Source organism: Felis catus, unplaced genomic scaffold (genome assembly GCF_018350175.1).
Source record: "Felis catus isolate Fca126 unplaced genomic scaffold, F.catus_Fca126_mat1.0 Un_scaffold_39, whole genome shotgun sequence".
In the NCBI taxonomy this organism is placed as follows: domain Eukaryota; kingdom Metazoa; phylum Chordata; class Mammalia; order Carnivora; family Felidae; genus Felis; species Felis catus.
The window spans coordinates 200,052-215,550 of NW_025408536.1; the positions used below are offsets into that span (position 1 = coordinate 200,052).

Genomic DNA, 15,499 nt, shown 5'->3' on the forward strand with positions numbered 1-15,499 from the left:
AGGCCCTGTTGGATTTCCCCCCTCCCCCCCAACCAGCTGGCGTTCCTCATGTTCTGAACCCAGGCATGAGACATTGTGTTGCCCCCAGGTTCTGCAGTCTGGACCTGGCAGAGGTGGACTGTTGATATTGATTAAAAAAAATATTTGACAATAGGTCCATATTCTCCCTCTGGAACGAATGGTGTGCATCCAAATCGTGGGGTGCTATCCTCCTGTCCACAACCAATCTGAGGATTCCAGAAGGTAGGTGAACCTTTTAAAACACCATAGTCTTCTCTTACATCATTCAAAGACAATTTCTTTCCCGGCTTTCTTTTAATTTTGAAGAGATGGCAATTACTAATTGAAAGCATAATGGTCCTGTAGGAAATTGACCTACATGAGTGATGGGCATTATTTCATCCATCCGTATCCCTAAAGCACATTTCATTGGAAATATAAGCCATGGATACATGTCATAAATTCATAACAGATGTGTAGCTCCTGTAAGTTGCATTCTGACCTTGTCACATATGTGTCATCAGATATTATTAGTGACTTTTCAGATAAGCTCTAAACATCAAGATGGTCATGTTAGAGAATCTGGTATATATATTGACTTTCACAGATTCTAAATTAGGAATGATTTTTCATTTTTAATGTTCCTATTTTTTTCCTTTTATGAGAGAGCCCGAGCTGGGGATGGGGGAGAGAGTGGGAGATACTGAATCTGAGGCAGGCGCCAGACTCTGAGCTAGTCAGGACACAGCGTGACTTGGGGCACAAACTGATGGACTGCAAGATCATGACCTGAGTGGAAGTCGGACGCTTAACCGACTAGGCCACCCAAGCGCCCCAGGAATGATAGTTTACTGGCAAAGAAGGAGAAATTAAAGATAGTGTAAAGGATGTCTATTTTTAATTGAAATATTCTTCACACATTTGTTGTATTAGTTTTAGACATACATTGTAGTCCTTCCTTATGTCTATAAATTATGTTGTACTTAAGCACAAGTGTAGCTATCCTGTGAAAGTATGCAACAGTATTATTACAGGATTGACTCTCTTCCATTGGCTGTCCCTTGTATCCCTAGGACTCATTCATTCCATAGCTGGAAGCCAGTATCTCTCTCTCAAAGGTGTCCATTCTTTATCTAACCTAAACACTTAGGTGGTAAACACAATAACCTCTTGTTCATCATGTGTAATTTGGTGGTCTATTTTTCTGGGAACATTGCTTAAAGCATTACAAATGATGCCATTACCTTAATAAAGTTGGTTTCATTCTTCACTCACAAGAACGGAGAAGGAAAAGATTTCTTTGTGCCCTAGGCCCTGTCACTAAGACCCTTCCCAGTGTAGAGAACAGGCTTAGTTGCCCAGAGCACCTTCGGTCCCTCAGCTGAGCCACCAGGGTCTTCAACATTGCAGGAATTCCCATGGTGGCCAGCAGAGAGAGCTGGAGCACCACAGACCCGGAGGGGCGGGTTCCTCTGCATGGGCAGTGATGGCCAGCAGAGGGCGCACGATCGTCTTTTCTGACCCAGGGCACCTCAGAGCAGGAAGGACTTCTATTGATCCCAGAAACACAGGGCCTCTGCTGCTGCTGCCTCAGGACAGAGAGCAGAGGTGCATTTCCAGCGCGTTCTGCCGCCCACCCCAGGGGAGACCTGGGGAGCTTTGCAGCAACTTGGCATCTCCTTCGTCCCACAGAGTATCTGCCTTGTTGTACTGAGTGCTGAGGAGGGGGCACTGGGTGGCTTCCCTGAGCAAGCTGGTTGCTGAGCTGCACAGGCCCTTGCATTTTCTGGGCTGTTCCCGTGTTTCATTCCTCCCCTTCCTGGACAGTATTTGAACAAGACGTATTTTACTAAAGAACTCGTGGATTGCGGGGTCCCACGACATCACCTCATAGATGCAGTCGATGGTTTGTTCCAGATTCAGGCTTGTTTCCCGGAAGAAACCCTGACAGAAGTTCAGAAGAACGGGAGCTGCATTCTGTGAGGACGTGAATACATGAAATGCTCGTCTCATGACCTTCTAGAAGAATGAGCTGGGACCCACTTTCCGAGTCCTGCTGGAACCAGAGACCGAGGTAAGGGCTCAAACTGCCCCCACATCATACATGCTTTTTAAAAAATTTCATGGTTATTTTCCCACCCTAGTGAAGTGATTGAAAACTACAGAAAACCTAGTAGGTAGGTGTCATTAACCTTATGTTATCTTTTAATTTAAATTCCAGTGAGTGAAGACACAGTGTAGTATTAGTTTCAGGTGTCCAATATAGAGCAACCCTTCCACATGTCACCCGGAGCTCATCCCAGGTGCACTGCTTAATCCCCAGCAGCTGTTTCACCCATTCCCTCACCTCACTGTGGAAGCCCTCAGTTTGTTTCCTAGTTAAGAGTCTGTTTGTTTGTCACTGTGTACTTCACCGCCCCCCCCCTTTGTTTTGTCTTATTTCCATGTGTTAGTGAAATCATCTGGTATTTGTCTTTCTCTGACAGGCTTTTTTCACCCAGCATAACATTCTGTCGCTCCTCCACCTCGTCGCAAATGACAAGATTTCATGTTTTTACGGCCTAATAATATTACATTCCATATACTACATCTCAATTTATTCATCAGTTGATGGATGCTTGGGAAGTTTCTGTAATTTGGTTGTTGTAGAAAATGCTGCTGTAAACATCATGGTGCATGTATCCCTTTGAAGAATTATTTTTGTATTCTTTGTGTAAATACCTCTTAGTGAAATTGCTGGATCTTAAGGTAGTTCCATTTCCATTTTTTTTGATGAATCTCCATGATGTTTTCCAGTGTGGCTGCACCAGTTTGCATTCCTACCCACAGTGCAAGAGTGTTTCTCTTTCCTCACATCCTTGGCAACACCTGCTATTTCATCATTCATTGATTTTAGTCATTCTGAAAGATGTGATGTGTTATCTCATTGTACTTTTGAGTTGTGTTTTCCTGAAGATCAGTATTGTTGAGCATCTTTTCATATGTCTCTTGGCCATGTGTATGTCTGCCTTGGGAAAATGTCCATTCGTGTCTTCTGCCCAGTTTTAATCGGATTTCTCCTTTTTTGGGTGCTGTATGACTTTATTTGTTTTGGGCACTAAGCCTTAATCAGATGTCGTGTGCAAATAGTATTCTGTAGGTGTTTTAGTTTTGTTGATTATTTCCTTGGTGTTAGAAGCTTTTTATTTTTACGAAGTCCCATTATTTTTGCTTGTGTTTCCCTTAACTCAGGAGATATATCTGCAAAGATGTTTGTACAGCCAATGTCAAATAAGATACTGTCTGTGTTCATCATCCTCTGGGATTTTTATGGTTTCAGGTTTCACACATAGGTCTTTATCCATGTTGGATTTATTTTTGTGTATATTGTAAGAAGGTGGTCCATTGTTGGTCTTGTTTTGTTTTGCAGGTTGCTGTCTAGTTTTTTCCAAAACCATATGTTGAGGAGATTCTTTTTAAGTGTATGTATTTATTTTTGAGAGACAGAGAGAATGCAGAAGGGGGCAGAGAGAAATGGGGATTGAGAATCCCACACATGCTCTGCACTGCCCTGAGATCATGACCTGAGCTGAATCCCCAATCACATGCTTTGCAGCCTCCCATGTGTCCCAAGACTATCTTTTTTTTTTCTCCATTGGATATACTTTCCTGCTTTGTTGAGAATTAATTGACCATATAGGTTTGAGTTCATTTCTGGGTTTCCGTTCTATTGATCTCTGCGTCTGTGTGTTGTTGTTGTTGTTGTTGTTGTTGTTGTTGTTGTTGTTGTTTTTTGCCAGTACCATACTGTTCTGTTCAGTGCAGCTTTTTAATATAACCTGAAGTCTGGAATTGTGATGCCTCCAGCTTTAGTTTTCTTCTTCAATTTTGTTTTTGCTGTTTGGAGTCTTTGTCGTTCCATACAAATCTTGGAATTATATGTTGTAGTTCTGTAACAAATGTTTTTGTTAATGTGATAGGGATTTCATTACATATGTAGATTGTTTTGAGGAGTGTAGACATTTTAACAGTATTTTTGCTTCCCATCCATGAGGGTGAAATATATTTCCTTTTCTTTGCGTCCTCTTCCATTTCTTTCATCAGTGTTTCATAGCCTTTAGAGTACAGGTCTTTCACCTCTTTGGTTAGGTTCATTCTAGGTATCTTGGGGTATTTGGTGCACCTGTCAATAGGATTGATCCCTTACTTTCTCTTTCTGTTAATTCATTACTCGTCTATAGAAATGCAATAGATTTCTGTACATTGATTTCTGTATATTGTGATTTGTGGAATTCATATATAAATCCTAGCAATTTTCATTGGAGTATTTCATGGTTTTTATAGAGAGCATCATGTCAGTTCCAAACAGCGAAAGTTCTACTTCTTCCTTGCCAATTCGGATGCCTCATTTCTTTTTTTGTCTGATTGCTGTGGCTAGGACTTCTTGTACTATGTGGAATAATAGTGGTGACGGGTCATCCTTGTCTTGCCCCTGACCTTGGAGGAAACACTTTCAATTTTTCCCCATTGAGGATGAGCTGAGCTGTGGCTTTTTCCTAGGTGACCTTTATATGTGTAGGTAGGTTTAGTCCAAGTCTACTTTGCTGAGGGTTTTTATCATGAATGGATGTGACATTTTGTCAAATGGTTTTCCCGCATCTGAGGAAAGCATCATATTGTTCTTATCCTTTCTTCTATTACTGTGGTGCATCATGTTGATTGATCTGTGAATGTGGAGCCACCCTTGCAGCCCAAGAATATATCCCACTTGATTATGGTAAATGATTCTATTAATGTATTGTTGACTTTAATTTGAAGGTATTTTAATGAGAATTTCTGCATACATACTCTCAGGCTATTGGTCTGCAGTTTTATTTTAAATTTTTTAACATTTTTTTAAATGTTTATTTCCTTAGATAGAGTACATAAACGTGAGGGAGGGGCAGAGAGACAGAGAGAGAGAATCCTGGCCATGCTCCACACTGTCAATGCACTGTCCAATGTCGGACTGGAACCCACGCCCCACAAGATAATGTCCTCATCCAAAATTAAGAGCTGGACAATAAACCGACTGAGCCACACAGGCGCCCCGGCAGTTTTCGGTTTTAGTGGAGGCTTTATCTGGTTTTGGTACCAGGGTAATGATGGCCTCATAAGATGAATTTGTAAGTTTTTCTTCTTTTTTATCTTTTGTAATAATTCGAGGAGAATACATATTACCTCTTCCTTAAATGGATGGTAGAATTAATCAGTGAAGCCCTCTGCCCTGAACTCTTGTATTGGGGGGAGATTTTTTTTTTCTTATTGATTTGATTTCTTTCTGTTTTCAGATTTTAGGTATCTTCCTGTTTCAGTTTTGGTAGCTTTTGTGTTTCTAGGAATTTGTCCATTTTTCTCAGAGTGTCCAATTTGTTGCATATAGTTTTTCATAATATTATCTTCTAACTGTATTTTTGTAGTGTTGACTGTTGTTTCTCCTTTCTTATTTGTGATTTTATTTATTTGAGTCCTTTCTCTCTTCTTTGTGAAAACTCTGCCTAGGAAGTTTTCATGTTGATTACTGTTTTCAAGGAACCAGTCCCTGGTTTCATTGATTTGGTCTAGTGTCTTTTTGGTTTGTATATCCCTCATTTCTGCCTTAATCTCTATTATTTCCTTCATTCTGCTGTTCTTCTCATTCCTTTAGTTGTAAGTTAGGAGGGTTTGAGATTTTTCTTGCTCTTTAAGGTAGGCTTGTATTGCTATATACTTCCATCTTAAATTGCTTTTGCCGCATTCCAAAAGTTTTTACCAGTGTATTTTCATTTTCATTAGTTTCAGTGTATTTTCTTATTGATTTCCTGTTTGACCCATTCATTTCGTAACATGTTATTTAACCTCCCTTTATTTGTGGCCTTTCCCCCTTTGTGTGTGCTGTGTGTGTGTGTGTGTGTGTGTGTGTGTGTGTGTGTGTTTGTGTGTGTATGAGTGTGGTTAACTTCAAGTTTCCTAGCGTGTGGTCAGAAAAGATGCTTGGTCTGATCTCTGTCTTTAGGTACCTGTTGAGGCCTGACTTGTGACCTAGAATGTGATCATTTCTGGAGAATGCCCCATGTGCGCTTGAAAAGAATGTGTACTCTGCCATTTTAGTATGGAGCGTTCTGAATATATCTGTTAAACGCATCTGGTCCAGTGTGTCATTCAAAGCCATTGTTTCCTTGTTGATTTTCTGTTTACAGGTTCTGTCCATTGATGTGACAGATGTGTTAAAGTCCTCTATTATCATTTTATTATTATAAATTCTTTTATGGTTTTGTTAAATGTTTTTTATATTGGTGATTGCATATTGGGTGCATCAAAATTTACAATCATTGGATCTTTTTGTTTGGTTGTCCCCTTTAGTATGAGATAATGTCTATCTTCGTCTCTTGTCACAGCTTTATTTATTTTTTTAATGTAAGTCTTAGTTGACATATAGTGCATTCTCTGTTTCAGGAATAGAATCCAGTGATTCATCCCTTACATACCACACCCAGTACCCATGACAACAATTGCTCTCCTTAATACTCGTCCGCCGTCTAGCCCAGCGCCGACACATCTCCCTCTATCAACCCTCACTTTTTTTCGCTATGGCTAAGAGACTCATGTGGTTTGTTACCACTCTTCTCTTTTCCTGCCCCCTTCCCATGTTTTCATCTGTTTTGTTTCTTCAATTCCACATGAGTGAAATCATATATGTGTCTTTCACTGATTGACATATTTCACTTAGCATAATACATTCTAGGTCCATCCACATCGTGGCAAGTGGCAGGGTTTCATTCTTTATGAAGCTGAGTTTCATTTCATTGTATATACGTATGTATATTTGTATGTATATATGAGCATACACGTGAGTACATATGCACACACACACACACACACACACACACACACACACACAAGTTCTTTATACCTTCATCAGTTGATGGATACTTGGGCTTTCTCCATAGTATGGCTAATGTTGATAATGCTGCTATAGGGGCGCCTGGGTGGCGCAGTCGGTTGAGCGTCCGACTTCAGCCAGGTCACGATCTCGCGGTCTGTGAGTTCGAGCCCCGCGTCTGGCTCTGGGCTGATGGCTCGGAGCCTGGAGCCTGTTTCCGATTCTGTGTCTCCCTCTCTCTCTGCCCCTCCCCCGTTCATGCTCTGTCTCTCTCTGTCCCAAAAAATAAATAAATAAACGTTGATAATGCTGCTATAAATATTGGGTGTATGCATTTTACTACTAGGTATTGACCCAAAGGGTACCAAACTACACTCTCGGTTTTGAAGTTTATTTTGCCTAATATAAGTATTGCTACTGGCTTTCTTTTACATTATTGTCATGATAAACGTTTTTTCTTTCCCTCCTTTTAAATCTGCAGGTGACATATGTCCAAATAACGCTTTGTAGGCAGCATCTAGATAGACCTTGTTTTGTTTTTGTTTTTGTTTCTTTCTTTTTATTTTTCTGTCCATTCTGACACCCTATCCTTGTCTTTTGATTGGAGCATGTAGTCGATTTACATTCAGAGTAATTATTGATAGGTATATATTTAGTGACATTCTACTAGTTGTTTTCCATTGTTTCTTGATGTTTTCTCTGATCCTTTCTTGTCTGTAACACTTTTGGTCTTTCATTTCCACTCCAAGAGTCTGATTTAAATATTCTTTTCTTTTGACTGGTAGTCCATTTCTTTACTTATTTTTATATTTCTTCTTCGTTAAAATTTAAGCCCCAGTTAGTTACCTTATAGTGGAATACAGTTTCAGGATTAGAATTTAGTGATCCATCAATTACAAAATGTATCCAGTACTCATTCCAAGTGCCCCCCTGAGTGCCCATCACCTATTTAGCCCATACCCCTATTCAGAAACCTTCCTGGAGTCCTGAGCTTCTTCCCTCTATTTAACAGTTTCTTATCGTTTGACTCCCTCTCTGTATCTTATTTTTGCTTTCCTTTCACTATGTTCATCAGTGTATTAAATTCCACAGATGAGAGAAATCATATGATGTGTGTCTTTCTCTGACATATTATGGTTAGCATAATAAAGTCTGGTTCCATCCACCTTGTTGCAAATAGCAAGATTCCACTCTTTTTGATTGCCGAGTAATATTCCACTGTATGAATATACCACATCTTCGTTATCCATTCATCTCTCAATGGTCATTTGGGCTCTTTGCATAATTTAGCTATTGTTGATAATCCTGCTATAAACACTGGAGTGCATGTGCCTCTTCGAGTCAGCGTTAGTGTGTCCTTTGGATAAATGCCTATTAGTGCAATTGCTGGGTTGTAGTGTAGTTCTCTTATTGTTTCTTGTAACGAATCTCCATACTATTTTCCAGAATGGCTACACCACTTTGCATTCCCACCAGCATTGCAAAAGCGTTCCCTTTCTCTGCATTCTTGCCAACATCTGTCGTTTCCTGAGATGTTAATTTTAGCCATTCTGATAGGTGTGAGGGGATATCTCATCGTGGCTTTGATTTGTATTTCACTTATGACGAATGAGGTTGAGCATCTTTTCATGGTATGACCAATCTGGATGTGATCTTGTTAAAGTGTCTCTTCATGTCTTTTGCCCATTTCTTCACTGGGTTATTTGGTTTTTGGGTGTTGAGTGTGATATGTTCTTTATAGATTTTGGATAGTAACCCTTTATCTGATATGTCACCTGAAAATATCTTCTCCCATTCCATTCAGTTTCTTTTAGTTTTGTTGATTGTGTCCTCTGCTGTGCAGAAGCTTTTTATCTTGAGGTCTCAATAGTTCATTTTTGTTTTTATTGCCCTTGTTTCTGGAGACTTGACAAGAAAGATGGTGCTGCAGTCAGGATCAAAGAGGTCGGTTGCCTTTTTTCTCCTCTAGGATTTTGATGGTCTCCTGTCTTACACTTAGATCTTTCATCCATTTTGAGGTGTGTGTGTGTGAGAGAGAGAGAGTCAGAGAGAGAGAGAGAGAGAGAGAGAGAGAGAGAGACAGACAGACAGAGACCCAGAGGTTTAAGAACATAGTCCAGGTTCTTCTTCTCACTGTCCATTTTTCCCAGTACCATGTGCTGAAGAGACTCTTTTTTTTCCGTTGGATATTCTTTCCTGTTTTGTCAAAGATTACTCGGCCATAATTTTGAGGGTCCATTTCTGGATTCCCTATTCTGTTCCTTTGATATATGTGTCTATTTTTGTGCCCGTCCCATACTGTCTTGATGATTGCTGCTTTCTGATGCACCATAAAGTCCAGAATTGTAATGTCTCCAGGTTTGTTTGTTTTTTTTTTTCTTTTTCAACATTACTATGGCTCTTTGGGGTCTTTTCTGGTTCCATACATATTTTAGGATTGTTTGTTCTAGGTCTGGAAGAATGCTGATGTTATTTTGATAGGAATTACATTGAATTTGTCCATTGTTTTGGGTAGTATTGATATTTTAACAATATTTGTTCTTCCAATCCATGAGATGGGATGTTGTTCCATTTCTTTGTGTCTTCTTCAACTTCTTTCATAGATGTTGTATGGTTTGTTCTTTTATTTTTTTTAATGTTTATTTATTTTTAAGAGAGTGAGCGAGTGAGCAAGAGCCCGTGAGCAGGGGAAAGGCAGAGAGAGGGAGACACAGAATCTGAAGCAGGCTCCAAGCTCCAAGCTATCAGCACAGAGCCCGTCACAGGACTCAAACCCACAAATGCGGGATCATGTCCTGAACTGAGGTTGGCACTTAACCGACTGAGCCACCCAGGCACCCCTCTTTTGTTTTAATGTACTGATCTTTTACCTCTTTGGTTAGATTCATCCCTGGGTATTTTATGCATTTCTGTGCAGTTGTAAATGAGATCAATTCCTTAATTTTCTTTCTGTTGATTCATTATTGGGGTATAGAAATGCAATCAACTTCTGTATATTGAATTTATATTCTGAGACTTTCCTGAATTCCTGTATCAGTCCTAGAAGTTTTTTGGTGGAGTCGTTTGGATTTTCCACGGAGAGTATCATATCTGTGAGGAGGGAAATTTTGACCCCTCCTTGCCAACTTGGACACCTTGTAATTCTTTTTGTTGTCTGATTGCTGAGGCTAGGACTTTCAACAGAATGGTGAATAACAGTGTTGAGAATGGACATCCCTGTCGTGTTCCTGACCTTAGGGGGAAAGCTCTCAGTTTTCCCCATTGAAGATATTATTAGCTGTGGGACTTTCATATCTGGACATTCTCACATTGAGCCACGACCCTTCTATCCCTCCTTTCATGAGGTGTTTTTTTTTCCATCAAGAAAGGATGCTGCTGCATTTTGTCAAATGTTTATTCTGCATCTATTGAGAGGATCGTGTGGTTGTTATCCTTTCTTTTATCAACGTGATATATCACATCAGTTGATTTGCAGATATTGAATCGGTTGTGCATCCCAGGAATAAAATCCACTTCATTGTGCTGAATAATCTTTTAATGTATTGTTGAATCCAGTTTGCCACTTTTTGTTGAGATTTTTTGCATCCATGGCCATCAGGGAAATTTGTCTCTCGTTTTCCTTTATAGTGGGGTCTTTGTTCAGTTCGGACTCAAGGCCATGCTGGCCTCATAGAATGAGTTTGGAAGTGTTCCCTCCATTTTTCTTCCCATGACCTTATCTTGTTCTTTCATTTGGGATGCCTCCCTCTTGTCTTGGAATTTTGGTTGAGTATTTGCCATCTCTGTGTTACCAAAGCTCATTGTGTTACCTGCCTATGAGTTGAATGGTTTTATGAAGAGGAGGTCATCCAATGTCCAGGGCCTGGCACATCACGGAGTGTCTGTGGTGTGTGTCGCATGCACTGTTTTGTGTTCTGGCTGCACTATCCTTCAGGTCAGTTGTATGGGAAAGGTAGGCTCCTTGGCTAGAATGTGGTGAGTCTTACTGAGGTCGCATCTGGGATCCCTGGAAACTGCAGTGCAGTCAGAACTGGGTTCACTGCATGGTGCAGTGCGCGGGCACTGGGTTCACTGGAGGGGGCAGTGCCACGGGTACTGGCTTCACTGGAGGCTGCAGTGTCACGGGCAGTGGGTTCACTGGAGGCTGCACTGCTGCGGGCACTGTGTTCACTGCAGGCTGCATAGAAGCGGGAACTGGGTTCAATGCATGGTGCACTGCCGCGAGCACTGAGTCACTGGAGGGTGCAGTGTGGCAGGAACTGCCTTCACTGGAGGGTTTCAGTGCTGCGGGCAGTGAGTTCACTGGAGGCTGCAGTGCTGTGAGCATGGGTTCACTGCACGCTGCAGTGCCAGGGGAACTGGGTTCACTGGAGGCTGCAGTGCTTAGGGCACTTGGTACACTGTGGGTGAAGTGCCGCAGGCCCTGCGTTCACTGGAGGGTGCAGTGCAGCGGGCACTGCCGTCACAGAAAGCTGCAGTTCCGCATGCAGTGGGTTCACTGGAAGCTGCAGTGCTTCCAGCGAAAAGTTCACTGGAGGCTGAGTAACTCCACAAGTGGGTTCACTGGAGGCTGTAGTGCTTCGGTGTGTGGGTTCCCTGGAGGCTACAGTGCTCGGGCAGTGGGTTCACTGGAGGCTCCAGTGCCGAGGGCACTTATTCACTGGAGGATGCAGTGCCACGGGTACTGGTTTCACAAGAGGATGCAGTGCCACGGGCACTGGGTTCACTGATTTCTGTAGTGCCGCGGGCACTGGGTTCACTTGAGGCTGCAGTGCTGCGGGCACTGTGTTCACTGGAGGCTTCAGTACCTTGGCACACTGTTCACTGGAGGATGCAGTGCTGCGGGCACTGTGTTCACTGGAGGATGCAGTGCCACGGGCACTTGTTCACTGGAGGCTGATGTGCCTCGGTCAGTGGGTTCACTGGAGGCAGCAGTGCCTCGGTCAGTGGGTTCACTGGAGTATGCAGTCCCGTGGGCACGCGATTCACTTGAGGCTCCACTGCCGCGATCCTTGGGTTCACTTGAGGCTGCAGTGCCGCGGGCACTGGGTTCACTGCAGGCTGCAGTGCCTGGAGCAACGGTGCGCACCTTCAACCATGGGGCTTGTCTTCAGGCCCTGGGAGCACCTTCAGGCACAGTGAGCGGCTTCATGCACAGGGCGCGACATCAGGCATGGGGAGCCTCTATGCACTTCAGGCACAGTGTGAGCTGACAGGCACTGGGCTCGCCATCAGGCACAGGGCGCGCTCAGGCAAGGGGTGCGCCGTCAGGCATGGGCAAGCCTTCACGGAGTGCCTGTGCCCTTGAGGCAAGGGGAGCGCCTTCAGGCATGGTGCTTGCCTTCAGGCAATGGGAGCTTCTTCAGGCATGGGGCACGGCTTCAGGCACAGCGAGCTCCTGTGCCATTCAGGCCAGGGGAGCACATGTGCCTTTCAACAAGGGACGCCCCATCATGCACAGGGCACTCAAGGAGACACAGAGAATGCCCTCTGGCAGGGGTGCACCCTCAGAGAGTGCCTATGCCATTCAGGCAAAGGGAGTGCCTTCAGGCACGGGGAGTGCCTTCAGACATGCTGAGTGGCGTCAGAAACTGGAGGGTCTGTGCCGCGAGCACAGAGCCTAGAGGCTCTGTGCCGTGAGCACTGGGGTACTGGAGGCTGCAGTGCCGAGGTCATGGGGCACTGGAGGCTGCAGTGCCACTGCCACTGGATTCACTGGAGGATCCATTGCTGCGGGCACTGGGTTCACAGGAGGCTGCAGACCGCGGGCACTGGGTTCACTGGGGCTGCAGTGCCTCACGCATTGTGTTCACTGGATGCTGCAGTGCCACAGGCACTGGGTTCACTGGAGGGTGCAGTGTGGCGGGCACTGGCTTCACTGGTGGCTGAAGTGCCGCAGGCACGGGGTTGATTAGGTGCTGCAGTGCCACGGGCGCTGCGTTCACTGGAGGAGGCAGTGCCGCGGGCACTGGGTGCATTACAGGCTGCAGTGCCCCGTGCACTGGGTTCACTGCAGGATGCATTGCCGCGGGCACATTGTTCACTGGAGGCTGCAGCGCTGTGGGCACTGGGTTCACTGGAGGGTGAAGTGCCGCAGGCACTGCGTTCACTGGAGGGTGCAGTGCAGTGGGCGTTGCCTTCACTGGAAGCTGCAGGGCCGTGGGCACTGGGATCACTGCAGGCTACAGAGCACCGGTCAATGAGGTAAGTGGAAGCTGCAGTGCTGCGGGCACTGGGGTTACTGGAGGATGCAGTAAGAACCTTATGGGTTTTCCCTCTTAGGTAACTGTCAACTTTTGTTTTCTTGCTGTGAAAATTTTTCTTTATCACGACATTTTTGGTTTTAATTACTATACGACTTGGTGTGGATCTGCTTCTTTTGAATATACAGGGGGTCCTTTGTGCCTTCTGCTCTGGATCTGTTTCCTTCCCCGCATTAGAGAAGTTTTCATTTATTGTGTCTTCAAATAAATTTTCGGATTCTATTTCTCGGAGTTCTGAGAATGAGAAGTAGGACAGAAAAGACCTATTGAAGGTTCTCTGATGAGTCACTGGGTTTGCATGCCTGGAGGACAGATTTGAGACTCAAATGACCAACCTACCTTTAACTTCTAAGAAATAGAAGAAAACAACAATCTATGCCCAATGTTCTCAAAAGGGAGAAATTAATCCATATGAGAGGGGAAACCAATGAAACAGACCATGAAATCAATAGAAAATATGAAGAAGATCAACAGCGGGTTCTTAGAAGAGTGAAACAAAGTTGTTAGGACTATACATAGACTATGCTAAGACATAAAGAGGACCAAATTCAAAAGAATTATAAATAAAAGAGAAAATATTATGCCTTATACCAAAGAAACATAAAGCAGACAAAGTGGTGACTATGGCCAAATTAGATGACAGAAAACTACCTACCTAGAAGAAATGGATAGGTTCTTAGAAACACACAACCTACCAAGATTGTATCAGGAAGATATACAAGGTTTGCACAGACCCATTAAAGGAAAACTGTATCAATACAAGAAGATAACCAATGTAAGTAAATTGAATCAGTAATCGAAGTTCTTCCAAGGAAGAAAACCCCAGGACCAGGTGGATTCATTGGTGAATTTAACCAAACGTTTGTAGAAGAACTAACAGCAGTCCTCTCACTGATTCAAAAGGAATGAACACCACCAAACTCATTTCATGACACTGGAATTACCCTAGTAGGAAGCCAGAAAGGATACTACCTGAACAGAAATCTATAGGCCAGTATCCCTGTGATGAATATAGATGAATAATTCCCAATAATGTACAGGCAAACCAAATTCAGGATCACATGAAAAGGATCATTGACCGTGACGAAGGGTTTATTCCCTGTAAAGGCAGGATGTTTCAGAAATGCAAAGCAATAAATGTGACCCCTCACATAATTGAATGAAATAAAAATCAACCAGAAACCAGACTCTTAACTATAAATAACAAATGGAGGGTTACTATAAGTGAGGTGGGCAGGGGCATGGGTTAAATGGGTGATAGGCTATGGACGGCGCTAGCAGTGAGGGTCACTGGCTGTTGTATGTAAGTGATGGATGATTGCATTCTATACCTGAAATTAACATACACTGTATGTTAACCAATTGGAATTTAAATAAAAACTTGAAAAAATAAATAAGAAATGCATACATAAATTTAAACTAAACTAAATAAATACATTTTATTTTATTTTATTTTTAATATATGAAGATTATTGTCAAATTGGTTTCCGTACAACACCCAATGCTCATCCCATAATGTGCCCTCCTCAATACCCATCACTTACCCTCCCCTAATTCCCACCCCCCATCAACCCTCAGTTCTCAGTTTTTAAGAGTCTCTTATGCTTTGGCTCTCTCCCTCTCTAACTTCTTTTTTTTTCCTTCCCCTCCCCCATGGGTTTCTGTTAAGATTCTCCGGATCTACATAAGTGTGAAACCATATGGTATCTGTCTTTCTCTGTATGGCTTATTTCACTTAGCATCACACTCTCCAGTTCCATCCCTGTTGCTACAAAGGGCCATATTTCATTCTTTCTCATTGCCACGTAGTACTCCATTGTGTATATAAACCACAATTTCTTTATCCATTCGAAAGTTGATAGACATTTAGGTTCTTTCCATAATTTGGCTATTGTTGAGAGTGCTGCTATAAACATTGGGGTACAAGTGCCCCTATGCATCAGTACTCCTGTATCCCTTGGGTCAATTCCTAACAGTGCTATTGCTGGGTCATAGGGTAGGTCTATTTTTAATTTTTTGAGGACCTCCACACTGTTTTCCAGAGTGGCTGCACCAATTTGTATTCCCACCAAGAGTGCAAGGGGGTTCCCGTTTCTCCACATCCTCGCCAGCATCTATAGTCTCCTGATTTGTTCATTTTGGCCACTCTGACTGGCGTGAGGTGATATCTGAATGTGGTTTTGATTTCTATTTCCCTGATGAGTAGCGACGTTGAGCATCTTTTCATGTGCCTGTTGGCCACCCGGATGTCTTCTTTAGAGAAGTGTCTATTCATGTTTTCTGCCCATTTCTTCACTGGATTACTTGTTTTTTGGGTGTGGACTTTGGTGAGCTCTTTATGGATTTTGGATACTAG

The 15,499-nt window shown here is 43.0% G+C and overlaps 1 long non-coding RNA gene across 1 annotated transcript in view; it reads left to right on the top strand.

Moving 5' to 3' along the window:
* The window catches only part of LOC123383706, a 55,942-nt gene that overhangs the window by 36,099 nt on the left and 4,344 nt on the right, over positions 1–15,499 (top strand). Inside the window, exons 10-11 of the long non-coding RNA XR_006593630.1 lie at positions 155–243; positions 1,918–2,074. This is a non-coding gene — a long non-coding RNA (uncharacterized LOC123383706). The remainder of the gene's footprint in view (positions 1–154; positions 244–1,917; positions 2,075–15,499) is intronic.